Source organism: Canis lupus, chromosome 28, assembly GCF_048164855.1.
Source record: "Canis lupus baileyi chromosome 28, mCanLup2.hap1, whole genome shotgun sequence".
Taxonomy (NCBI): Eukaryota; Metazoa; Chordata; class Mammalia; order Carnivora; family Canidae; genus Canis; species Canis lupus.
Genome location: NC_132865.1, coordinates 3,016,557 through 3,043,150, shown reverse-complemented (window position 1 = coordinate 3,043,150; position 26,594 = coordinate 3,016,557). Strand labels below are relative to the sequence as shown.

Here is a 26,594-nt window from a genome sequence, read left to right as displayed (position 1 = left end):
GAGCAGGCGCCCTGCGGGGAGCCGGACGTGGGACTCGATCCCGGGACCCCGGGGTCACCCTGGGCCCAAGGCGGCGCTAACCGCTGAGCCACCGGGTGGCCCCCAAGTCCTTAGTTGCAGTAGAGTCCTGCCGCGCCTTGTAGACGCCCAGGAAGCTGGCACACCTTCCCTCCGGACGGGCGAGGAAATACCCGCCAGTCCGAGCGACTGGCTCTGTCTAATGATGTTTCAGCCCCAGAGGGGGTGCCCCGGCAGCCTGTGCCCCAGGGGGGGACACTCGGCCTCCCCACCCCGGAGGGAGGGGGGCGGGCAGCCCTACGGAGACCCCCCGGGGGAGGGGGGCGGGCGGTGGCGGGATCCCCCTACCTGGGGCCTGAGGACGCAGGAGTCCCACTGGGCCCAAGGTCGTCCGGGCCACACAGAGGCCCCAGGCCCGGCCGCCGTCCCTCCCCGGGGGCCCCCACCTGGACGGAGAAGCTGAGCTCCCCGCTCAGGAGCAGAGGCCGCAGTGCTGGAGGCCACCGCCCCCGCTCCTGCCTCTGGCCTCCTTTCTTGTGGGGTCGCCAGCCAACCCCAGGGGGACCTGGAGGGGGACTCCCGGCGTCCGGGCGGCCTTGGGACACTGGCCGCGCCCTCAGGCCAAGCGCACACCCTGGAGGACATGGTACTGGCTAACAGTATGGGTCATGGGAGAGGCCAAGGATGGCGCTCAGTCCTCTGGTTCGGGGCACCCCCCGTTGTCACCGCCGTGAAAGGAGGTGGGAGAGCGAGGAAGGTGCCCCCCAAGACCCGCGGCCAGGCCGGTGCTGGTGCAGGCCTCCTTCGCTAGGAAGGGGCTCTTGCCTCGACGGGCTTTTCTTCTAAGCAGTGGCTTCTGCAGGGTTCAGAAAGTTACAGGAGTCCTTGTTTCTGGCCAATCCGTCGGCCTTTATGAAGTATACACTCTGCCCCGGGACAGAATTTAACCTAAAATAAGCGTAAAATACGTGATGGAAACTTCAGCTCTTAGCCACATGTGGTCAGACGGCACAGCTTGCTAAAATGTCACCTTACTTACGGATCGGACTGTATTTACTCTGAGTAGAGGCTTAACACATAACTACTCGATCTTTCTCCCACTCGCCCTCCACGTCCCCCCCACCCCCGGGACTGGAAACACGGGGAGAGGAAGAGGATGCCAAGCCGAGGCCAAATCATGCGTGGAGTTTAAGCGTATGCCTTTGTTTGTCATCTTGCAAAGGCCTCGCTCGCCTCCCAGACCCATTCCCTAGCAGGGCTTGCTCGCTTTCCCACTTCCCAGACGGCAAAGGGGTCCGTGCCTCTTCTCCCTCCGTCTCCCCGGTTTTCAAGCTTGTCCCTCCACTGGCCTTCATCAGCTCCCCCTTCAGCCTCCCTTGAGTGAAATCACATCTCAAAGTGGAGATTAGATCCTTACGTGGGCACATGGGCAAGAGTCCCAGCTGCTCAGAAGGGTTCTAGCAGATTTCTCAGATCACCCGTGACATCAGCTGTGGCTGTAGGAACACAGCCCTGCGGGGTGCCATGTAGGCCTGAGCGCATGGAGTAGTACGTCCGTGTAAGGCATGTGTACTGCGCAAGGCGCTGCTATGCGAGGTGACAGTCCCACGGCATGAAGCCCAAAGAGGGATCAGACCGGGGAATTCGATGAAGCCAAGGCGCCCAGGCCCCCTTTCCCTCTCTGTCCTGCCAGCGCAGTTCATGGCTTCCTCCCCGTGGCTGCTGCGGCTCCAGCCACTGCACCCACATTCCAGACATTAATTTGTTAAAAATGGGGAAGGGGCAGGTGGATTTCTCTCGGGAGAGATGGTTTGAGGACTCTGAAGAACATTTGCCTCTTTCTGTCCAACTTAGCATTCTTATTTCAGGATTTCTTTTTTCCCTGCTGGACCGGCTCTGCCATCTTGCTGGCCTCCGTCACTAATGATCCATTACCCGTCCCACCTTGAATTCCCACGTCTGTCTCATGGGCCAGACCTGAGTCCTCGGCCACACCTTGCTGCCAGGGAGGCTGGAGAGTCCAGCCTTCTAGCTAAGTGCAACCCCCTCCTGGTGGAAATCTAGGGGCTCTGACTAGGACAGGCCAGAGATGGAAGAGCGGCGAGCAGCAGCAGCGTTTGCACAAGGACACAGGTACGTCCATTGATTCCACCTCCTTTAACTTGTCGTTTTGCCTCTCCTGCTGTCTGGGCTCGGTCCTGAATCCTCTCCCACTTGGTCCCGAATCCTTTCCCTCTTGGCCCCGAATCCTCTCCCACTTGGTCCTGAATCCTTTCCCTTTTGGTCCCAAATCCTTTCTCTCTTGGTCCCGAATCCTTTCCCACTTGGTCCCGAATCCTCTCCCACTTGGTCCCGAATTCTTTCCCACTTGGCCCCGAATCCTCTCCCACTTGGTCCTGAATCTTTTTCCACTTGTCCTGAATCCTTTCCCTTTTGGTCCCAAATCCTTTCCCTCTTGGTCCTGAATCCTTCCCCACGTGATCCTGAATCCTTTCCCACTTGGTCATCATGACATTCTCCTCTCCCCACGGAAGTTCTGGAAAGAAAAAGCTCACTTGGCTCTACTTTCTCACTTCCTTTTCCCTTTTGCCCATTTTCCTCGGGCTTCTGTTCCCGTCTCCCCACTAAACCTGCCAGTGCCCTCCTTCTAAACCAATTCAGATTGGCTGCGTCCTGCACAAAGCAAATATTTGGTAAATGACTGCTGAATTATTCAGTTTGTTGGCTGTTTTCTCCACGATCCTTTCTTAGGACAGTGCCATTTTCTACTCATCTTAATTGCAAAAATAATATTTTAGTTCCGTTAAGAACCGTTAGGTTCTTTTGACCTGTTTATGAAAACATAGTCCTCGGGTATCACTTCGTTTCTGTGCAAAAAATGCACTGTAACCGCCAAAACATTCACCCAACAGCACACTTTCGGAAATGACCTTTTTATAGGTGTGAGTCTGTTTATTCACTTCTCCCCTCCATTGAATGGAGAAAAGAAATGGGATGTTTATTGCTAAGAACAGCAGACTTCCCTTAGATTGTTTCTAAAGCACAGCAGAGTCAGTGGCAAGAAGTTTCCCTGTCTAACTCGTGACGGAAAACCATCCGTTTTGAAATCCCCAAGGAAAAAAACACCCAGAAGATCCTCGATAATACATCTTCCTCTGTTGTTGGACTTTCCATCTTTCCTCAAAACATGGACCTGGCAATTTTCAAGTCCAATTTTTGTCCTGACTCAGGAAGAGCATCGTGTCCCAAATGTATTCTCGGCCCTCTACGACCTCCGCCCGCATTGCATAAGGCTCCTCTCCGGGGATCAGGGGCTGGGACTTTAAAGCCCCGGTGGTTAGGGACTGCGGTGCGGGCAGGATGTAGTTATACTGCCCCGTTGTGGCAGATTCTGTTCCAGTTCAAATGCTGCCTCATTTTTTTTCCTGTCCTGCTTCTTCCAGAAACCAACCTACTAATAAGGAGCAGTTTCTGGGGATCCCTGGGTGACTCAGTGGTTTAGTGCCTGCCTTCAGCCCAGGGCGTGATCCTGAAGACCTGGGATCGAGTCCCGCGTCGGGCTCCCTGCACGGAGCCTGCTTCTGCCTCTCTCTCTCTCTCTCTTTCTCTCTCTCATGAATAAATAAATAAAACCCTTAGAAAAAAAAAAGGAGCAGTTTCTGAGCAAGGACATTATAAAACATTAAGGGGTGCCGGTGGGCTTTAGGGGACCCAAACCTTTCCTTTTACCCCTTCCTCCCAGGTTTTGTGTGTGTGTGTGTGTGGTGGTGGTGGGGGCATCAGTGAAGGTAACAATTTTGCGAAGTGACCCTTATGTGCCATAGCTGAAGAGCATCTCCTTCAGGGAAGAAAGACCCCCCGCCCCCCAAGAAGGTGGTCAGCTTGTAATCAGCTGGAGTCCGCCTGGCCCTGCCGAATTGTGAACAGAGCCTGTGAGTTTGGGATCCATAAGCTAAGTCTGGCCCTCACACAGGATGTGTTTGGCTGATACACTAGTTTTTTGTTTGTGTTTGGTTTGAAGTTTTAAAAAGAAATATTTAAAAGGAAGATTTCATGTAAAAAAAAAAAAAAAGAAATCTCGACTTCTGGCTTCTTGATGTTCTCTTTCTGAGTTGCAGCAACTGGTTGGACCTGAGCGGTGTGTTCACCTTTGGATGGAGTTGGCCCCGGCCTCTGTCGCCGTCCTCAGCACGCCTCCCTGTGACGCAGTCAGGTTCTAACACACGGAACCTATCCACGGAACAGCACCCAGATCAAGAAACAGAAGATACCCTCACACCGGGGGTCCCCCTCACGTCCCTGTTCAGTCATCATCCTCACTTCTCTCAGCAGAGATTAGATGCACCTGCATTTATACTTGATATAAATGGGGCCCTAGAGTAGGTATGATTCCTGTCCAGCGGTTTCTATTCGACATTGTATTTATGAGATCCACGCGCATCGTTGCACGCAGCAGTAGGTCGTTCTTTTTCACGACCACATAATATTCCATTGTGTGAATTCCCCACCATTTATTTTTATCTGTTCTTGATTAATGGACATTTAGGGAACTTTCCAGCGTTAGGTCTTGAGCACAGTATGGCTTACCGAAATTCTAGTACACGTTAAAAAAGAGATTAACATTGCCTCTCTCTCTCTGTGTCTCTCATGAATAAATAAATAAAATCTTTAAAAAAAAAGAATTTACTGATAAGTATTGTACAAAAATTAAAAAAAAGAGAGATTAACACGTGTCAAAATGGCATTCGAGGAAAGGAAGTGTTATCAGAAAAGAGGTAAATGTAGCCTGATTTTCAGATTATGTCATTTTCTATCCGCAAAACTCAAGAGAATCAATTCAAACCATCATCATTAATAACAGAATTTAGTAGAGTCAAGACAAAAAAAAAAGAGTAAAGACAAAGAGAAAGCCAAGGAGAGCTGGATGGGGAAGGGCGCAGGAAGAAGACCTGGCAAAGGGAGGAAAAGCAAGGAGAGAAGCCAGTGGCTGCGCCCTGTAAGCACCAAGCTCTGAGCTCCCGCGTGAGGGAGGCCTGACTCAGCAACCGTTGACGCTCTTGGGGGATCATTTCCTGAGTGCGTTTTATGAGCCAAGAATCGTTTTATGGACTTTTTGGTGAGTGTGGGGCATTTCTGACTTGCTAACCTGGGACTCAGAGGCTGTGAACAAACATCTCCATCCCCAGGGCCCAGAGGCTCTTCGTGCGCTCACTCGCACACCTGCGGCTCCAGTTGTGCAACGGTGGTTGAATGAGGAATCGGGGTTAAAGGTGACGGATATGTAGGGGTTGGTTATGTGGTTTGGCTTTGTTTGCTTTTGTTTTGTTTCATTTTTTTTTTTTTTTTTTTTGTCTCCTTACAGAGGGTTTTCAGCTCGGAAACCTAACTATATTTCTTGAGGCCCTTGGTGGGCTCACGGCAAGGAGTTGTGCCAGGAGGTGAAGACATTGAGAGGAACGCTGGGGGCTCTGGGGGCTCTCCACTATTTCAGGGCACGAGTCTGACGTGGCAGGAGTCAGAGAGGAGATAATAGCCTCCTCCTCCTCCGTGGAACCCAGCACTGCTCTGGGTCCCCCGAGCCGCGGAAACTCATGGTGCCTCAATGGGTTCAGCCTTGCTATGAACATCGGCGTTCTTGTGAGCCCCCCAGTGACCTCTGGGGTCTGCAGGCTTGATACCTGGGAGCCAGGGAAGAAAAGCGGGGAGACACCGGACGCTTGCCCCCGGGGACGATCTGATTTGGAAAATCCTACAAGCCCTGCCCTTTTGGACTCCCTGCTGTCCATGTGGGATTGCTCACGGTGCTGCTCACCTTTGAAGGGCATGACTGTTGTGACATGACCTTGGGACACAGGGACCAGCAGTGCGGGGCAGAGAGAGGACAATCCAAGCTGGCTAAAGTGCTTTGTGAAGCACGAAACAACTCTGATTGATGAGGCAGCAGCCGGCTTCCATAACCTAGGAGTTGGGCCTCCTGTGGGGGCTCAGTGGTGGAGCGTCTGCCCTAGGCCCAGGTCGTGACCCCGGGGTCCTGGGATCGAGCCCCGCATCAGGCTCCCTGTAGGGAACCTGCTTCTCCCTCTGCCTGTGTCTCTGCCTCCCTCTCTCTCTGTGTGTCTCTCATGAATAAATAGACAAAATCTTTAAAAAGAAGAAGAAGAAGAAGAAGAAGAAGAAGAAGAAGAAGAAGAAGAAGAAGAAGAAGAACGTAGGCTTCTTCTCTGCTTGAGAATAGGTGGCTGCCAATGTCCTATCTCGAACCGCCTGCAGCGAACTCCCCCGATGCCTGCAGGGGCCGCGTGGCGGCAGCACAAAGGCCGTGACTTTCCAGCAACCCGGACAACGGGGACTCAAACTGGGGTTGAGTAATTTGAGAAATGAATACAACGTGCTGGAGCTCGCATTCCTCCTGGGTGGAGCCACTTATACATACGCTGCTACTTTTCATTTTCGATCCGTAGAGGTCGAAGCATAAGTCCTGCATCATTTCTATTCGGGGAACTTACTCCTTGTGTTCTTTGGAAACATTCCTTATAGTGTTTTCATAAACTCTAAACATCTCTCACTGATTTGTTCCTAATTACAAAAGTGGTCTGTGCCAATTATGGAGAAATACAAAAAGATAAAAGCATCCAGAGGAAAATGAATCTTTCGCAACACGATCTCTAATACCTACCCATATTATTTGTGCACAGTGTGTGACTGATCCGCGACGTGGGGCATGTACATTGTTTTCTTCTTATAATTACTGTTGAGATCAGCTGCACATTTTACATTCTTTAAAAATAAATCCTAGAAGTGGATTTGCTGGGTCAAAGTTTACCTTCATTTTTAAGCCCTTACTGCGTTTTCCTCAATTGCTCTCCCTGAGGTTGCCTCAACGAAGTGTCCCAGCAGCAGCGTCCGAGCACGCCTGTTTGCTGCCCCCTTCTCGAGGTCTGGTACCGCCGTTTCTAAATGCCATGACCGAAGCAGGTGGCACTGGGCTGTCACCTGGATGACTTAGGACGGCCACCTGCTCTCCGTGCTCCAGTCAGTTGCCCGTTCTGTGCCGCACAGGCTTCTCCTGCCACGTGAGTGTCATCACACCCCCTCCCTTCTCAGAACCCTGTCCCGCCACCCACAGCCCACAGAGTGGGCTTGCATGTCCCCAGGGCCTAAGAGGGCCTTCCTGCCCATCCCGCATACCTCTTTGGGGTCTTCTCTATCATCTCACCATGCACCCTGACCTCAGATGGGGAGCTCATTTGCACCTTTAGACGGAGTCATTCATACCCCTTCCCCTATCTCTGTGCTTCCCCCTCTCTCTGCCTTCCAGTCTCCGCACAAAGTGATGGAATCGGGTTGGGACACCCCCTCCCTCTCGGCCAAGCTGCCTTGTCGCCCATCAGTGGGGAGCCATTGGGCTTCTTCACATCTGAGCGGTTCAGACGGGTGTCTGGCCTTAGACGACCCCATCCCCTAGAGGACCTGCTTGCACCCTGGGCCAAGCGGGCCCCTAAATCCGGCTGCTTTTGGGATCCTAATTGATGGCACATTCAGGAACCCTGATGCCAGCCATATCCCAGCCATTTCTTCAGATGTTACCCCGCCCCACGCTTTCCCCTCTCTGGTGGCCTTCAGAAACCCCGGAGGCCTTCCCACCGGGTCCTCAGATCTCCTAGTCTTTCTTGTGTTTTCCATCTTTGTTTCCCCGTGCTGCGTTCCCACCGTGCCCAGCTGCCCGTTTGCCAGTTCCCTCTTCAGCCACGTCTATAACTTACTATTACATCTCTGTACTGAGCTACTCGTGTCGCTTACTGCAGTTTTTAATGAAAGAAATCTTATTTGGCTCTTTTTCAGTTCTGCCCCATGACCGTTTATTTTTAATTTTTATTTTCTTAAAGATGCATTTACTTCGGGGGGGGGTGGGGACACAAGCAAGGGGAGGGACAGAGGGAGAGAGAATCTCAAGCCGACTCCCCAAGGAGCGCAGAGCCTGGTGTGGGGCTCGACCTCACCACCCTGAGATCGTGACCTGAGCCAAAATCAAGAGTTGGACGCTTAACCACTGAGCCACCCAGGCACCCCTGCCCTATTACTTTTCTTTCTTTCTTTTTTTTTTAAAAAGATTTTATTTATTTATTCATGAGACATGCAGAGAGAGAGAGAGAGAGAGAGAGAGAGGGGGGCAGAGACACGGGCAGAGGGAGAAGGAGGCTCCATGTAGGGAGCCCGACGTGGGACTCGATCCCGGGCCTCCAGGGCTGGGCTGAAGGCGGTGCTAAACCGCTGAGCCACCCAGGCTGCCCTTACTTTTCGAATGTAATTTCCAGGTCCCTGTTAAAACTTATAGGCCTGTGTTTTATTTCTACAAATATAATCAGTGTAGCTGTTTTATAGTTCGCATATGATAATCGGTAGGTCTTTGTGTGTCTATTTGTGCTGTCTGGCCTTTCTGCTCTTTTTAACTTACGGTTTCTGGTTTCTGAGTGTGTCTGGTTGTCTTCCGCTGGGTGCTGATCGTTGTATTGGGAGCGCTGTAGTAATAACGAGGACCCCTAGGTGAGGACATATGCATTCTGGGAGCATTTTCATTTATTTTTGTTGGGTGCCTGGGGTATTTATTACTAGTCCAGTGCTCCCTTCATCCAAGTTCAAGTCTTGAGTTTTCCTCACCCACCTGGGCAGGGTAAACCTGGGCTGTGGGTCCCTGCAAGATTTTCTTTCAACTCAACTTATTCTGAGGCCCTTTGGGGTCCCAGCATTAAAAAAAGATGTTTTAACACAGTACATATTTTTGGTGGATTCTAGGTTTTGACTTTTGTCTTCTTGAGCCTGGAAATCCACCTGCTTGGTTTTCAACTGCCCCCTCCCCCCTTTTTTTTTGTATCAGCAAGTACCCTCAGGACAAAGACAGCTTTGAGTTCTGGGCTTCTGGGTTCTGATCCTCACCTTGACTCAACCTCAGCAATTACTCCCTTGTTTGTTCTTTGATGATTTTTTTTTTTTGTTATTTCACCCAGTTCTTTGACTTGTCCTCAGCGGGTACATCGGTCCTAATTACCTCAGCTTTCATACCAGAAGTGGTCATCTTTATTCCTTGTTCTGCTTGGGCCTAACAGTGCCAAAGGATAGAACTCGAATTCAGCTCTGTTGTGGCTCAGATATGAAAAGATCTGTCTGAACGGTATAGGGGAGCTCCCAGACCAAGGAAGGAGAGAACGAAGAAGCCGGATGGCAGGGGGTGTGCAGGGTCTCCCTCCAGCTGTCGTGCCTCTCAAGCAGTTCCCCAGGCCGCAGGCAGATGGCGTCCCCATCTCCACTCCGTGGCTCTCAGGTACCCACAGGGCTGGACGCCGGGCTCCACTTCCCAGAACGCACTTCCAGGAGGCCCTCGGGTCAGGAGCCCAGCCCGGGGCCCTTCCCTGTAGGAAGGACATTTCCCAGCGTGGGGTGTGCCCTCCCAGGCCCCCAGGCCCAGCCTCACTTCCTTCCTAACAGCCCGTGAGCAAACCTAGACCAAGGTGGGGCAAGGGGAGAGGAAAGGACACACAGGCTCTAGCTGCCCATTTTGGGGAGCCTAGACCAGACCCAGAGTTTCTCACCCAGGGTCGAGCAGGTCAAGGGAAGTCTTCCTGGGCAGGCTTGCTCTGGTTTTGGCATCGCGCCACGGCTGGTGTTGTGGACTAAATAAACACCTCCTCCCCGTCCCCGCGACCTCGTCCTGACCTCTGGAGCCTGCGAGTACGTTACCATGTGCCAAAGGGGACTTGCTGTTGACTAGGGAGGTTGCCCTAGATTATTTGGGTGGCCCCGACATCGTGCCCAAAGCCCTTTATAAGCGGGAGGCAGGAGGGTCAGAGGGACAGAGAGACATGATGACAGAAACAGAGGTTAGTGTAAATCAAGGAAGGGGACGTGAGACAAAGAATGCAGGTGGCCCCGAGAAGTCGCCAAAATGGGTTCTCCCCTAGAGCCCCCAGAAGAACTACAACCCTGCCAGCACCCCGATTTTAGGACTTCCGACGTCCAGACTGTAAGACAATAAATCCGTGTCGTTTGAAGCCATTAGGTTGGCGGTGATTTGTTGCAGCAGCCAGAGAAGGCTAATCCAGGTGAGCCCTCACCTTAAGCCACCGCTTCCCCTGCTTCCAACTATTGCACTTGGTGCAAACTGTTTGCAGACGCCGGGACCCTAGGGCTCCAGGGCGGCAGGACCCAGTGTCCCCGGCCCCGCACCAACCAGGCCCTCTCCCTGCGCCCCGCTGCGCGAAATTCAGTTTGCATTTCATCTATTTACATGAATTTGAAGCTGTGACAATTAAAAAGGTACAGTGCTCTCGGCCTCGGGTTCAAGGGGGACTGACAGCTCCACCAGCCATCTCAGCCAGCCCGCAAGGCTTGGATGTCCACGAGATAAGCAAGGCCTGGAGCAAGAGGACATGGCCGAGGTCATTCTTTAGCTAATTAATGAATTATTCGGAGGGAGGCTGGAGGAGCACTCACCCCCAGCCGAAGAGGCTGTGGAGGGAAACCCTCGGAAGCCCTGGGCCCCGACGCTCAGGTCTCGCCCCGTCCCCCCTGCTCTGAGGCCCCAAATTGATGTCACTTGTCCGTCCTCTGGGCGAGGCTAGTCTTGGGGACCAGCCTGGGCTCCGGGTGGGCTTTCTCTGCCCACCAGGTGTTCACTTGGCTCAAGCCAAGGGCGACTTCCGTCTGGGCAGCGCACTGCCCGGCTCTGCTGTGGGCTATGGGGTCGGCTCATCTTGGTTCTCACCAGGGACCCTCCAGAGCCGCCTTGTGTGTGTGCAAAGCTCAGGTTTCCTCTTTGCCCTGTGGGAGCCAAAGAAGACCTGGAGACGTGAGAGGCCTGGCTCTGACCTCCTCTGCTAAACCACCCACAGTGCCTTTTTTCCTTTCTGGTGGCCATGCTATGTTGATGTGGGGTATTCCTTGGGATTGGTTCCTCCTACAGTTATGTGGAATGTTCTGGGCCCACGACCCTCCGCTCCCAGATCTCCAAGACTCTCTGGGATTTATTCCTAACTCCCTCTTCCACTCAGATTCAACGTGGAGACAAGGGCAAAGACGTGAAGGCAACACTAGCATTTCAATTCTCTTGCTTTTTACTTTCCCATCCCTTCCAGGGCTTTCTTTCCAGACCACAAAAGGATCTTCTTCTTCCCGGTCTCCGGGTTCCAAATACTCTCTAGGGCAGAGCTGGCAACTAGGGTTTGTGTGGCAAATCTGGTGACAGTTTATTTTGTAAATGAAGTTGCATTGGGCCACAACCACACCTGTTTGCCCCCCAAGGGCAGGGCTGAGGAGTGGAGACAAGGACCATCTGGCCCTTTCTGGAGAAGGCTTGCCACCCCCGCTCGAGGCTCGGAGTCCTCGGGGTTTGGCACTGGATCCTCAAATGAGGCTTTGTGAATCCAGACAAATCTACCCCAACTCCTGCCCTTCTTGCTTTGTTCTTGCCATTGAAGCCGAGACACTTGGAACCCGAGGTCCTGAACAGAACTGTTCTCAGAGGGGAGCTTTGGGACTTCGCCTCCCGAGCTCCGAAGCCTGGTCTGATTTTACCAACGAGAAGAAGGCCTCAACTAGTATTTCAGCAGGTCTCCTCTCGCTTGATCTCTCGGCTCCTGCTGGCTGCCTGGCTGGCCCCATCCCCAGGTGGGCGTCCAACTGGGACTGTGCACCACCACCCCCCCCGGGCGATGGAGGCAGCGGTTTTTCCAGAGGGGATCCAAGAGACCCTGGCTCCTAGGGAGCTGAGGGGGGGCCAGGTCACCAAATGCAGGAATCCTTGAGTGTCTGAACTAGGGGAAGATGCCGGGGACTTCTTCACGCCTCCACTTCCATAACGAAGGGGTAAGAGGTGAAAAGGGTGATGAAAAGTTAGGAATAGCCTCATCGAGAACACGCGGCAAAAGCTAGAGCCCCCTCCCCCCCTTCCCCCCGTTTCCCCTCTAGTTGCTGTTCCTGTGCTGGAACAGATCCCGCTCTGCCTTGGGTCGTGGGAAAGCTTCCCGGAGTTCGGCCTCTCTCACCTGGTGTCCCCATTCGTGGGCGCCAGGGGTCCCCCCGAACAGCAGCAATGCGTGCGGTCGGACGTGACCAGGGAGGCCCCGAGTCTCCGGATTCTGTGCTTCTGGATGGATTTCTCTGTCTTTCCTCCTGGACTCATTCCTCAGGTCTCTGGTCACAGGGAAGAAAACAGATGAAAGTCACGGTTGAGCTACACAGATGGGGCTGGGACGGAGGGCTCGGGAGGGAGCTTTGATTTTAACGACCCCGGCAGCCGGCAGCCGGCGCAAGGCCCACCACAGCCAGCCTTCTCTTCCTTCTTCTCTTGGACTTGGTTCTTAGACGGCAGTCGCTGCTGGTGACCGTGCCGACGACGTTGCCTGAAGGAAGAGAGTGTAAACCGTAGCTCATATTGGCGCACTTGGCCGTGTCCAAGGCAGATCTGAGCACGGCGTGCCCCTGGCTACATCGAGGGGCCCCCTTCGTCCGTGGGATCCAGTCCCGCTCCTTTACAAGCTGTGTTGTGGTTCTTGCCAAGCTCTCCCACCTCATCTCTAGTTACACCCACTTCAAAATTTCTGTTCAACCATACTTTAGCTTTTTGAACTAAAAAACCCCCACAAATATATATATATACACAAATATACACACATATATATGTTTTATATATATGTTTTAGCCAATGAGCCTTTGGACATAACATTTTCTCTGCCTTGAAAACTGCTTCTTCCTTCCCAAACACCCCACACATTTACCTTCTTCCAAGCTCCTATTTGCCCAATTAATTCCTTGTAATCACTCAGATTGCAGCTAAGCAATACCTCCTCCAGGAAGCCGTCCCTGACTTCTCAGTGCCACAATCCCAGAGCACCTGGTACTTCTGTGACGTGCTCCTGACCATACCATGTTTACTCCTTTGCAAGCCACCTTAAGCCAGAGCTTTGCCTAGGTGCCCAGAACTCAGAAGGAATTCAGTCAATATTTGCAGAATAAATAAGTGAACAAATGTCTGAAGGAGATCCTGCGAACCCCTTGCGCAGAGCACTTAGGCGGCCTGTCCAAAGTCCGCCGCATAGCCGAACAGAGGTGACATTCAAACGTCGGCCTACCAAATCCAAGGCCAGTGCCCTAAGGCCTGACGTAGCCCGGATGCTCACATGGGTGTAAGAGAAACGTGCCCTTCACACAGAGTATCATCACCCACCGAAATGATTGAAGAAAAGTCCAGAAGAAAACACACTGATAGGAAATCATGATGATCTCTGGGAAGATGGAGGGGGTAGGAGGACTGTGGTGTTGTTCAAAGGGGCCTTGAACAAAGTACCTATAGTTTCTCTTTTTAACAAGGAGAATGTATTTCTGGATTACTCGTACAGTTTCAGATTAATTTTTTAAAAATGACCACTACCAAAGGATTTTCTGTACCACATTCTCTAGTTGATGAGTTTTTCCATTAAAGGATCTGGAAATTAGCATTGATGTTTTACTTGACTGCTTATTCAAAAAAAGAGAGAGAGAGAGAGAAGAAAGAAAAGAAAAGAAAACAACCAAAAGACTCCGGCCCCAATTTTTAAAAATGCTTACCATTACACTCAACACTAAAACTAATCGAATTGAGAAGATGGACTGTGCTAAGTGAAGTGTGGCAGTGACTAGACTACTTAATGCGTTAGTTTCTTTCAATTTATGACTCTTCGTCGTAGACGATTTATCTTTGATGCTCTTTCTCTTTTTTTGTGTTTATTTCTAGTCATAAAGCATCTGGTCTGTGTAATTAAGGAGAGCCGAGAAAATATAATTAGCCAAGCAGGCAGGAAGTAGATGGCTAATCTTCTTCATGACAGAAACATCGCCCCAGACCATATTTCTTCTGGGCCAAAGCCCGCATTTCTGGACCCCTGTGGGGACTGTAAGGGCCCAGAGGGCCCCCTTCCCTGAAGCCATTCCTGTAGGGCGCCCTCTGACGGTTGGTCTGATAAAAAAAATCCATGTGGACAAGCTGGTGCTTCACCACCCAGCCATTCCCCGCCCCCCGACCCCCCAACATGCTGGCTGCACATGTAAAAATCCGGAGTCGTGGGCTTAGGAATGCCCCTGGAGGACGCACATGAGCAGAGCTCAAGGTCCGGAACAAGGAAAAGAGCGCCACAGGAAGAACTCAAAGCAACAATGGTGGCAACCAACTTCTCATTAACCGTGAAACCCCAACAGGTACACACCTCGCCCTCCTCTAGAAAGGACAGGTGATTATGTGAATACCCACATGCAGACGTGGGCACGCATGGGACCAGCCCCCTGCCTGGATGACACAGTCCAGTGCCCGTGCTGGGGACAGATGGCGTTAGGTGACACAGTTGGCGTTACCGTTACCGTTACCGTTACGGGGCTGGAACACAGAGGCTGTCACAGCCACGAGGGTGTGGACAGATTCATACGTAAGGGCACACGAGGAACCTGAAGACGGAAGTATTTCTAAGTAATTCTAAGTATTAAACTAGTCCGTGTAGATGGCATTTGGTCAAGTGGTGAATAAGGCTGATCTGAAACGACCACCAAGCGTAAACCCAACACCCCCCCACCCCCCAAGGCCTGACTGCAGCCTGTGGCTGCATATGGGGCCCATGGCAGAGCAAGAACTCACGTTTCATTGCCCCATTTGCTGAGTGAAACACTGGCAGGGCACAAGGCCTCTGGAGTTCAAGTGTCTGGGTTCCAGGCCAGGAGGCCTCTCTCCCCTGCGTGGCCTTGGGAAAGTCGCCCACCCTCTCCATCCTTGGCTTCCTCACCTGAACGGTGCAGCAGCGCCTGCTGTGTAGGCGCCCATGAGGATTCAGTGGGTTGGCACGAGCTTCAGGTGGGCTACACCCGGGCAGGCTGAGTGACTGATGACTGCTGCTCTTCCTTTGCACCACACTAGCTCTCCCATCCTTCGTTCCTCTGGGTCCCCAGGTCGAACCTCATATTTGCCCACAAACACCCGCCGTGATCTCGGTTCTCCTGTGGCCCTGCCTGCGGTATCTTGTCACCACCTCCCGAGCCCATCATCGAGTGGCAGGGGACCTCTCTTGGGATGATGGCTTGACTCACCCCTACCTTCTCTCCCCTAACACCCATGCTCTTAGCTGACCTATGTGGCCCTGGCCGCCTCCATGGGAGGGTCACTTAGGAATTGTCCCTTGACTTGTGCAATGCCAAGAAACATCCATCTGTCTTCCGTGAGTCAGAAAAGAGGACCAAACAGGCTCAGGGGTTTTCTGTTGCGGGAGCCCAGGCATGGTACTAAGAATGTTCTAAAGTCAAGATTTCGTGAGCTTACCCAACAGCCACATCTCCAGCCACACCTTCCTCAACTTCTGAGTCAGCTCTTGTTCCTTCGGAGTTGGAGGGTGGGTGCCTCCATTCAGAGCGCCTCTCCCCATTCCTACCCCTGGTCCTTCGTGAGGATTGCTGCCTTGGCGCAGAGCGCCCCCCGGCTCCCTGACGTGGCAGGCTGCGCGTGGCCTGCCCATTGATTCTTTCCAAGCTGAAAGTAGGTGTTTTGCTTGTAAAGCTGAAGCAGGCAGGAGAGTCACCATCTGGAGAAGAATGGAGAACATTTGTACAATGAGCATAGCTCCTGTTTTCTATGACATTGGGCATTAAAAAATGTCACAGATGGCTTCACTAGATGATTGAGGACAACGTGCAGAGATCCAAACACATCTGTTTTTTTTGTTTTTTTTTTTTTGCCTCTTCCCTCGAGTGCCACATTGCAGGACTAGCTGGGAGACGAGATGGTCTGAGGAAAAGAACAAAAAGAACACTGGCCTTGTGGGGTCCGGGCAAACTCGGGCGCAGTGCCTCGTGCTCCACTGTGTGCTCCTGTGCGAGCTGGGCCTGCTTCCAGGGCGGCCCTGTGGCTAACCCGGGCACCCTCCTTTCCATCCCCACGGGCGTCACTATGCTCTGTTGTCTCCCAAGCAGCAGCAGGCACTGATCTTGCTGCTGCTGTGCTTCAGAATAACAGTGGGCTCCCTCCCACCTCCCAAAGGATGGAGACACCTTGCAGCTTGACGTTCAAAGACTTCCACTCTCTGGTCCTGAACAACTTTTTTTTTTTTTTAAAGTAGGGTCCACACCCAACATGGGGCCTGAACTCATGACTCTGACATCAAGAGTCACATGCTCGGCCCACTGAGCCAGCCAGGCAGCCCCTGACCCGGGCTCCTGAGCCATCCTTGCAGGTTGTGCAGATGCTGCTCTGGCAGTAAACGAACGCAAAAAAGAAAAACCTGCGAGGACCCACGTTAGGAAAAGAGCCCGAGGAGCGGGGCTGCCGGGTGGCAGGTTGCTAGGCAACCAGGCAGCCGAGGAAGCAGCCCGAGCTGAGCCAGATGATGCCAGAGGCCAGTGAGAGCTCCTGCATTCTGTGATTTCTGTTTCAGTTGGGAAGATCCACCAGTTTAGGGCGCTCTCCGATGGAATTTTGCAAAGGCATTTGCCTCTGATAATTAATATGTTAAGACTTGAGAAATTTCCCCCTGTTTGGTGATGAAAAAAAACCTGTAAACAACTTTGTTTTTATTGGGGAATGTGTACGTGTGTGTGGCGAGGGGGTTAGTTGGTGGGTAGAGAGTGGAAGATATTTTCTAAATAGCAAAAAGAGAAAAATAAAATGAAAGTAATTATTCTGCCTTTCAGAACTCGTTGCCTTTCTTTCATGATGGTTGCCTAGAGACTTTGTTTATATGTATTTATAAAGAAATAAATACTGAACACAGGCCTAGACATCCAAATGAAAAACATGTCACTCTCAGCTCTGAGATGCTGAGTGTTTGAGCTCGGAGGCTAAGAGACCATGTTTGCCTGCATGCTTCTATTTCTGTCTTTGCAATCTGCTGAAAAGGAAAAGTTGCACACACAGACACACTCACACTCATGCACAGACATACACGTATATACACAAACATACATAGACATTTATCCATCCATCCAACTATATTTTTTATAGGAATTTGAAGTAACTTGGGGTTCTTCCTTCCTAAGCTGTTTTAAAAAAACACAACAAACAATTATTGCCAGTGGGCACTCATTTACTCTTAGAAATGCTTGCAATCACTACCGGCACCTAAGCACGGTTCGTTTAGAGAGGAGCAAAGAAAACACAACACAGGGGTGGCTGATAGGCCGATTTCTGCTTGTCATCCGCCTTGGCCGAGCTCAGCTGTTGAAGGCCAAGGAGATAGGCAGCGACCAGCTAAGGCCCCAGATTTGGCATCTGTGCATCAAATGACTCATAGGTCAAAACCAGATTTTTCAAGCTCTGCTCTGGCTGAACAAGTCCCAATTTCCCTGTGCCTCACATCCTGTTCTGTTTTCATGCAAAAGAACATCAAAAGAAATGAACATTGATCGATTTCCCTGTTTTTTTTTTTTCTCTAGTTCTAAGAAGTTTCTCTTTTTCTCTCTCCCAAGCCTGCAGTTAATTTAGCATTTGAAATGTGAGTTTCTAAAACGAATTCCCATGAATGCTGCATAGCCATGTTTGGTTTTGCTGTTCTCTTGAAATCCCCTTCTGGTTTTCATTAATATTAAGAGAGAAGAAAAAAAAAACACAGATGGGGACAGGGGAAGGGGTTTTCCAATGTGTTTCCAAAACAGCTACTTCTAGACGTCAACATCAACAAGGCAAGATATTCTAGTACCACAGTAACAGCTTTCCAGGCACCAAAACACAAGTCATGTTGCAGTAACCTTAAGAAAGACTATTGACAACATGATCATTGCCTTTACCTCCTAGAGGTAAGTCAGAATTTTTCAAGACTATAGGCTTTTCTGTGCCTTTAAGGATAGTCAAATTCCAACCCTCATGAGATGCTTGTCACTATTTCCAGGAGAGAGGAAGTGCCACAGGACTTTAAATGTCAAGCTTATGATCACCAAGAAGAGAGAACTACACTCATTACATATGCAATCATTGCTTTGGACTGTGTGCCTGGACTATAGCATGCTCACCTACTCATTCATTCCTTCATTCATTCACTCCATATTTACAATTAGCTATGAAGATGGCAGACAGGATTCCTGTTCTAATAGATTTTACAGTGTGGGAGGTGATGGGAGAATGTAGTCAGATAGTGAATAAGTACTTACAAATGCTCTTAGTTGTCCAGAGAAGGGGATGCTGTATATAACAGAGCTAATCTAGCTTGGGAGTGTGTAGAGACGCTGTAAGGATGGCCACCAGCTTTTCCTCCTCACCCTCAAGCACTTGCCACTCCAAGAGATGGAGTCTACTTTTCCTCCTCTTGATCTGGCCTGGCCCTGAGATTTGCTTTGATCCATAGAACGTGGCAGGAGAGACACCAGGGGACTTCCAAGCAGAGTCCTCAAGGTGCCTTGCGGCTTTCACTTTCACCCACTTGGAAGCCAAACACCGTGTAAAGAAGTCCAGCTGGAGCAATCTCGTGGGAGAGAGTGGGCATCCCAGCTGAAATGCCAGACGTATGACCGAGGCCATCTTGGATTCTCCAGTCTCAAGCAGATGAGCCCAGCCAATGCCACTCAGAGCAGAAACGAGCTCCCCTACTAAGCCCAACTCCATCACACATCTGTGAGCAGATAAATGATGGTTGTTCTAAGTCACTGCACTTTGAGGAGGTTTCTTACACAACAATAGGTAACTGAAACAGAGGGTCAAGGAGGCCTTCTGGAGAAAGTTCTATTTTTTTTTTTATAAATGTATTTTTTATTGGTGTTCAATTTGCCAACATATAGAATAACACCCAGTGCTCATCCGGTCAAGTGCCCCCCTCAGAGAAAGTTCTATTTAAGCTAAGATTTGAAGAATGGATAGGGTTCAACACTTTAGGAAGGGATTGGCATTTCAGGCAGGTGGAGCAGCATGTGGAAGACCCCAAGGCTGGAGAAGCATGATGCTGCCAAGAGCCAGAAGCAGGCCGGTGTAGCCAGAATGTAGGGAACCTATGGGAGAGTAGTGAGTGTGGAACCTGGAGTAGACAAGGGTCAGACCATACAAAGCATGTGAGTTATGAAAGAACGTACATGACACTTCCCTTCATCCCACATGGTTAGCTCAGCAAAAATGCAAGTCATCTCTTTGCCCTGAGGAGGCAAATCCATTGCATGGACCTTGCTACTATCACACAAAGACACACAGCTGATTAAAAGTAAGGTCTGAGAGAAAGGGAAAGTTCATTCATCCAACAAGTACTGTTGAGTACCAGTCACCTTCATCAGGGTGTGCACGCACACAACCTCTAAAATCTGGAAGGGGCTGAGTGTCAGATGAGCCTATGTCATCTCGGGTAAGTCACTTAGTTTCACTGAGCTTCATCTATAATATTGGAATAACGACAGTCCCTTTACAGAATCATCAGGAGGGTTAAATGAGAAAAATATATGTCAAGCACCTAATTAAATGCATGATAGGTTCTCCAAAAATGATGGCAAATTAAAAGAGAAAACATCGTACAGCAAGCCAGGGCATGTCTGGTTATACAGAAGTGGGTTCAATTGCGTAAGACAATAGGAAAGTGCCATTCCTTCGCCTTTGTTATTATGTTTATTAGGAAATCTATTTCTGCCAATGGATGCGGACTATCGTGAACGAACATCACAGCTGAAATGTTAGCAGAGCCTCCTGCTGAATCCTTTCCCAATCTCAGTGACGTCATAGGTCATCAGCGACACGTCTTTTGATCCTATTTGACACAGTGACGTTCAAATGGGCAACAAGGAATATAAACGAGTGGTACTTGGTGCTTATTATGTGCCCGGCATGTTGTATACGTAATAAGGTACCTTCACGTCTCCAGCAATCTCCAGGGAGAGTTACTAATTTTCCTGTCTTGCAGATGAGGAGGGGAGGCATCGGAGAAGTACGTTACTGACTTCCCTGACGCCACATCCCACAATCGGAAAGTGCCAGCCTCTGAACTCAAACCCAGGTGTGCCTGACTCCAAAGCCCACGCTCTTTGCCCTGGGCCAAGCCACTTCCTCCTCGGACACCCATGTTGAGATGCCCCGTCACTTCTGGAGGAAGTCATCCTAATCCTAAAAGCTGTAGCATCTCACAAGGGACCTCTTTAAGGATCAACCTAAGTCGATGGCTACGTTTTTGAAGCAACAAACATATGGAAGCAGATGAACCCCGGGGAAGTCGATCATTTCCTGGGAGAGGGAGCACAGCGGACCACTACAGTTGGCTTCCTGGAGACTGTGCTCAAGAAGAAGCCAAGATGGGCTCTTCCAGTAATGACCATCATCTTTTTGTCTGCTTATTTTTAAATTTACTAATCTACTTAAAGCTTATCAAATTGCCTTAGCATCAGCAGAGATTATCTCTAAGGGCCCTGTTAGTCCCCAGATTCTATTATCTCACAAAGTCTGCGTGTTGGACCATCAGAACGGTTCTTTGGAAAGGTGGAAATGTCCCTGAGCAGAGCTCTGACTCCCCTAATTTCGGGTACAGGCTCCCCACATATGTAAGAATGGACAGTCTCTAAGACAGACTAGACGACTTCTTCCAAGGAAGGAAGGAAATAAACATTGATTAAATTTTGTTTTGCGTCAGGACATAGGCTATGAATTTTTCCTTATGTTGTCAAGCCTAAATCTGGCAGCCCAGTCCATCAAGGCAAAATTCCACCTGAAAGCAGTTTAAGAAAACTTTCATCCTCCTCACTCCTACCTCTCTGGTGTGGGACAGCCATGCCAAAGGTGGGCAGATAGCCGTTCACCTGTGCATCAACATACTTAACTGGCTTGAGATGCGATGAGCAGGGAACTGAGACAAGCACAGGAAAGAGCTAGGTAAACAAGAAAAGAGAATATTTCACTGTGGTGAGACACCCCCAGGGGAACCCCAGAAAAAGAGACCACCTCTGGCCATAGGGGCGGTGGGAGGGAAGGTGTGTAGGGCCTTGTTGGGACCCCAGAAAAGGGGTGAAACCAGGAGAGCGGACACCAGACCCTACCAGAAGCACCCAGACGAGCCGACTGCAGTTCTGCAGCTTTCCCATCAGGAGCCTGAACCTCTTTGGTATGAATAAGCAGTAATGGCACGGATGGCTTCCTGGCTCCCCCCTCCCCCCCAGGACACGTAGGCAATCACACGGTGTGCGATGCAAAGGCTCGTCATGCATAATTTAGTCCTAAAATTAATGCTGAAGTCGAAAAGCTAAAGGAAAAGGGAACAGAAAGAACTAGAGCCTCCGGGCCGCACAAGAGGGCTGTGGGAGAGCAGAGGACAGTTGCCTGGAACAGTCAACAGATGGAGCTGGGGGGCTGCGAACCCCTCTGCCCTGCGTGAGCCGGATTCCTGCGTCAGCCACAGTCACCGGTGCCTCCATCCCCTTAATGCAGGCCCCCCCCCGGGGGGGGGGCGGTGGACAGACTCGAGGGCAGCTGACGCCACCTGCCACCTGCCCGGGAGGCTCTGACGCAGCCCCAGCACAAAGCCAGCGCGTTTTCTGCCTCGGCTCCTGAGGATCCGGGTCACCGGGAGCCAGGGGCTGGCCCTCCACGGTACCGGCTTTGGAAAACACAGGAAATCTCTTCCTTCTATGTTATTTGTTTGCTTATGTTCCTCTCATTTAGACATGATCTCATCTGCCCCAAATCAGCATTTTTCTCTAACAAGGAAGATATTTCTGTCCGTAAATGGAAAGGAACGTCAGCTAGGCCTGTCCCCATTGGGGCGCCTGACCCAAGTGGAGTGGACTGGGGCCTCGCAGAGCCGCCTAGGATGGGCGGGAGGGCCACAGCTCCTGGGGAGCGTGGGGAGCCTCTTCCCTGGTGAGGCCCCCCGGGCCGCAGGACAGGGCTGAAGGGCCTAGAAGATGGGAACCAGCTCCACCTCCTTTGACTCATCTTGTCCACTGTCTTCCTGGCATGGTGCCCAGCACCCAGTAGGTGCTTCGTACTTTACCTTTCCCTGGCGAATGAACAAATGAATGACTTAAAGCCACTGTGGCCCTGGAAGCCAGGCAGCAAGACTTTGAGCCCAACAGGCCTATATTTAAATTCTGGCTCCAGAATCCTGTCAGTGACCATGTACCGGGCAAGTTATTTGACCACCACTTGGCCGCTGGTTCTTCAACAATAATGCGCCGTACTCACTGCTATATCCTCCACGCCTGAGAAGCAGTAGGTGCTCAATAAATATTTTGTCTGAATGGGACTTTGTGTATCAGTTGACTTCTTTATAACACAGGTACCAAAATACCTACCTGGTCGAATCAACTGTTATGAAGACTCAATGAGATGCTGTATTTGAAGTTCCTGACACACGAGACGTGTTGGATAAATCTACAGTCAGTATTATTTTTGTTGGCCAACATTCCCATTGCCCTGCATTCCCGTAATCCAAGTAATCCTCAGGCATGAAGCTGGGGCCCGACCCTATGGGCTTCCCCAAGGAGGAGCTGTCTGGGTGCTGCCTGCCCCCCGCCCTCTCTTACTCACCTCCTCGGCATCTGAGCTTGTACTTAGAGCTATTGCAGGGGTGTCGGGATTGGAGAGGCCCCGATCAGAGAACGTTATCCACTCGCCCTCAAGGCTGGAGGTCTGGCTGCAGCAACAGAAGCCATGGAAAGCTCAGTGTGCAGTTGGTAAGAAGGCACCAGGCCTCTTTCCAAACAGAGCCCAGATTGGGTCCTACAGAGACAACGGGGCGGTCTAGGCCCAGCCCTCTGAAAGAAGCCCCGGATCAAACTCCATGCTTCAGAGGGCTTCCTGGTTCCAACGATGCTCCCGAAGCTAATCCTGGCGTTGGTTTCCTTGAAGTTTACTTTGAGTTTTCCTTTGGGAAGGATACCAGTGGGAGTTTCCACCTCAGGATTGGACAATCATAACCTCAAATCTAGAGACGGTATATTATTCTAGACGCTTCATGGGAATCAAAACCTCAGGACGAGCTGGAAACTTCTAAGGGGCAGACATCTGTAACACCAGAACTTTGTAACATAAGCAAAGACAATTTTCTCTCCAGAGTCCTTAAAGACAGCCTTGCCTGAAGAATTCTTAAAGAGCCATTTCGATTTTGTGTTTGATGACACAGAGAAAACCCAGGAGCAGCACAACTACTTGAAGATTGTTCTTCTTTAAGTGGGAATGGATTAGAAACATCTCTTAGGGCACAGGCAAGAGTGAGAATGCTGCATCTGCGTAGTGTTGACATTTCTGCTCGATTTTGGTTTGATCTTTAAAACAATTCTGTAAAGCACGTAGACCGGGCACTTCTAAACCCGTATTACAGATGGGGAAACTGATAGTTAAAAGGTCTCATTGATTACCCAGACTTGCATTTAATTAGAGGCAGACCTGAAATTTGCTTCCTTCTGTAATGCTTTTTAATGGACCACCCGGCCTCCCAGCTCCCAGCTGGGTTTGGACTTGGTGGAAGAGGCTAAAAATCAGTATGATGGCAGCCTCCCCGAAGAGAAACAAACAGATGCTTGTGCTTCCAATCTTTATTCTTAGGAAATGCCTCTTCCAAACGTTTTCATTAAAAAAAAAAAAAATTCAAAAATTATATCCTATAGAAGTTAAATTGGAATCACTTCCCTTCCAACTTCCAATAACTAGTTTTAAATATGTGATCACTATTTTCCATGAATTTGCCTCCTAAAGTACATATGAAGGAATGGCACTTTAGGAACAAAGTTTTAAAAGTATATGAAAAGTCAGGGGCACCCGGGTGGCTCAGTTGAAGAAGCATTCGACTTTTGATTTAGGTTCAGGTCATGATCTTGAGCCCCACATCTGTCTCCCGACACAGCGGGGAGTCGGCTTTCTCCTTCGCCCTCTCCTCTGCCCTTCCCCACCAGGTTGCTCGCACACGCTCAGATTCTCTCAAATAAATTAATCAAAACAAAATTTTTAAAGAAATCTATGAAAAGTTGCCTCCTATCATTGGAAACCATTTGGCCCATGATTGACTCTTGGGATGGTTGAGGGGCACATCCTTTCCAAGATATGTTTCTTAAATTTCCTACATATTGACTTGCTTGTACGCTTTGACATAATACACGGGATGAATTTAGCTTTCATTGACTTGATTATTTGATTGACTTCTCAGCTGGGTAATTTGCAAAGCCAAGTTATGATCACACACTTTTATTCAGAAATAACACCTCTCACAAAGTCAACTTCCTCACTTTGGTTGCTCGAGGGATTTTTTAAGACGTTGGCAACAGGATACTTCCCTCTGTTGGGTTACTCGTGCGTGAGAGGCGGCAGCGTGTGTCTGGGAGGCTTCGACCTAATTCTGATGCTAGATGTCACTAGTCCGTTCATTCATTCATTCATTTGAAAAATCATCCTATCCTATGTGCCAAGCGTTGCTATCTGGGTAGAGATGCTGGTGAGTAAAACTTGTGGTGCCTTGTCCTCGTAGAATGTACAGCCCTGCTGCTTTGTTCACCACGCGTCCTGAGGCACAGGGTTACAGTACTTTTCTGAGCTCCATTTAAAACTGTAAATTATGTGATGACAGATACTAAAATGTTAAAATGAGTGAAGATACCCTCTTTACAAGATTGTGGTGAGAAATAATTTGAATAGCATAAAGCACCTGGTTCAGGGCCAGTGGTCAGGGAAATCCTAGTGTTTGCTCCACTTAATTGAGTCAAGGCCAGCGGCTCAGAGCAGTGGAATCCCTCATGACCTCATAGTCTCCATAACATGCCTGAAATATGGGTTTTATCCTCAAAATACTCCTCACTGAAGCCGTGCTCTCAGGCCTCCCATAATCGGCACTCTCAGCTGGCTTCTCTCGTGTGTCCTCCTCTCCCGGTTACTGACCGTGGCTCCCACTGAACCACTCCACCCTCCCCCCCACGCCCCCGCCACCACCCTCGTTTTCCTAAGTGTAGGTGCTCCCTCTGGGTGTTCTTCCTACCTGCCGGCTCCTTTCTCTCCTTCCCCTCTTCCTCTTCACGAGGACCATATCAGCCCAGGGCATCCACTGGCCATGACCTTTTCTTCTTCACTGGCCATGACCTTTCTTCTGGCTCCAGTCTCATGGGTCCAACACCCAGCCGGCCTCCAGCTGAAAAATTCCAAACTGATTCTGTCATTTTCTCAGAAGGGAACTCCTCGTCTTACTTTCTATTTCTATCGTGACACCACTTATATCCTCCGACACCCTGATTGGAAAACTTGGAATCTTTGTGGACTCTCCCGGGCCCTCAGTTCCCACATCTGGACGATGATCAAATGTTGTTGCTTTGGCCAAGTCTCCTGAGTCTGTCCTGTCCTCCTCTCCCCCATCACCTTTGCGCGACCTCTTACCTCTTACTCTGACTGTAGCTTCAGCCTCCCGAACGGGCTCCTGCACTAGCTCACTCCATCCCATCTCACTTCTTACTGCTCGGCTCGCCTCTTTTTCCTAAAGCGCACCTCTGATCACCTTGCCTTTTTGCTCGAAAACCATTAATCACTCCCCAAAGCATGCAAGGCAATGTCTGGCACCTCACAACTCTTCACAATCTGATTTCAGCTGCCATTTGTCTTACCTGTCCAGGGACCTCTAACCTCCTCCCCACACTCCTGCAATTCACAGTCGGGTGGGGGAGGTCAGCACTAATCCATCATCACAGGAGTGTACCTATGACTCGGGACAAGGACTCTGAATGGCAAAAGAGGACTCTATCAGGCTTAAACACTGAGATCCTGGTTGGTCCATTCGAGGAGGTGACAAATGTCCAAGAGACGTAAACAGAGGGGTAGTGTGTTTGTGGGGTGTGGCGGGGGAGGAAGCAAGGCTGTCCACTCAGGGCTTTGAGGGAGTTGCTCCTTATCTTAAGAGCAATGGAAAGCCGTGGGCTGGTCTCATATGTCATAGGCAGGATCAAATTTGTATTTCCAAAAGCTGGTCCTGTGGCCCATTAGTTCCTCGAGTAGGAAGGCCTTTGCGTTTGGCTGTTGGTGACCGCCCGCGGAGTGCCTGGAACAGGGTTTTCGGAGATGAACACTTTATCAGGAGCTGTTTGGGGACCACCTGGAAAAAGGGGTGAAAGCAGACATAAAGGAAGAAGGGGAGACAAAAAGAAGGGGAGGTAAGGAGAGCCAGTTAAATCAACCAGAGAGACGTGAAGGCCATTTGATATTCAAGGTGCAGGTGTAAAATAAGGAGATACTTGGACACGAGCATCCCAAGAGCAGCTGCCATCTCGCTGCTGCACCGTTACTTGGCAGAGTCCTTGCTGGGACTTGGCCTTCAGAGGCCCTTCATCAGCTACACATCTCAAATCTCATTGCTTCACTGGCCAAACTTGGTACAAACTCTATTTTTTTTTTTCAGGCTCCCCCTGCCCATGTCTGTATGCCTCTTTCTACTGTGTTCGTGGACTATAAATGATATGCCTCCGTATACTGTTTGATTTGGATTATGAACTTAGAAGACGGAGACAAAAAAAAAAAAAAAAAAAAAAAAAAGGAAGAAGACAGAGACCAGATCTTTTAAATAAACTTTAACAGGAAAGGCAGCTGTTGGGGAGCTGGGTGCCCTACGGGGCTTCTCCCAACTGACGGCCAAGGTGGAGGGCATAGTGGG

The 26,594-nt window shown here is 50.3% G+C and overlaps 2 long non-coding RNA genes across 4 annotated transcripts in view; one reads left to right on the top strand and one right to left on the bottom strand.

The window, feature by feature from the left end:
• The first annotated feature begins 643 nt into the window (after window positions 1–643).
• LOC140620105 (uncharacterized) lies at window positions 644–6,821 on the top strand. 2 transcript variants are annotated; one of them, XR_012019843.1, is made up of 3 exons: window positions 644–3,950; window positions 4,137–5,134; window positions 5,381–6,821. It is a non-coding gene; the product is annotated as an uncharacterized lncRNA (long non-coding RNA). The 2 variants fall into 2 exon arrangements; XR_012019842.1 differs by having other exon boundaries at window positions 644–5,134.
• Window positions 6,822–7,719: 898 nt separating this feature from the next.
• LOC140620103 (uncharacterized) overlaps window positions 7,720–26,594 on the bottom strand; it is a 36,417-nt gene continuing 17,542 nt past the window's right edge. Inside the window, exons 1-5 of one of the 2 annotated variants that reach the window (XR_012019839.1) lie at window positions 25,555–26,261; window positions 24,939–25,088; window positions 15,350–15,608; window positions 12,057–12,413; window positions 7,720–11,861 (exon numbers count right to left, since the gene is read on the bottom strand). This is a non-coding gene — a long non-coding RNA (uncharacterized lncRNA). Of the gene's footprint in view, window positions 11,862–12,056; window positions 12,414–15,349; window positions 15,609–24,938; window positions 25,089–25,554; window positions 26,262–26,594 lie in introns of those variants that run through there. The other variant, XR_012019840.1, reaches the window with a different exon arrangement.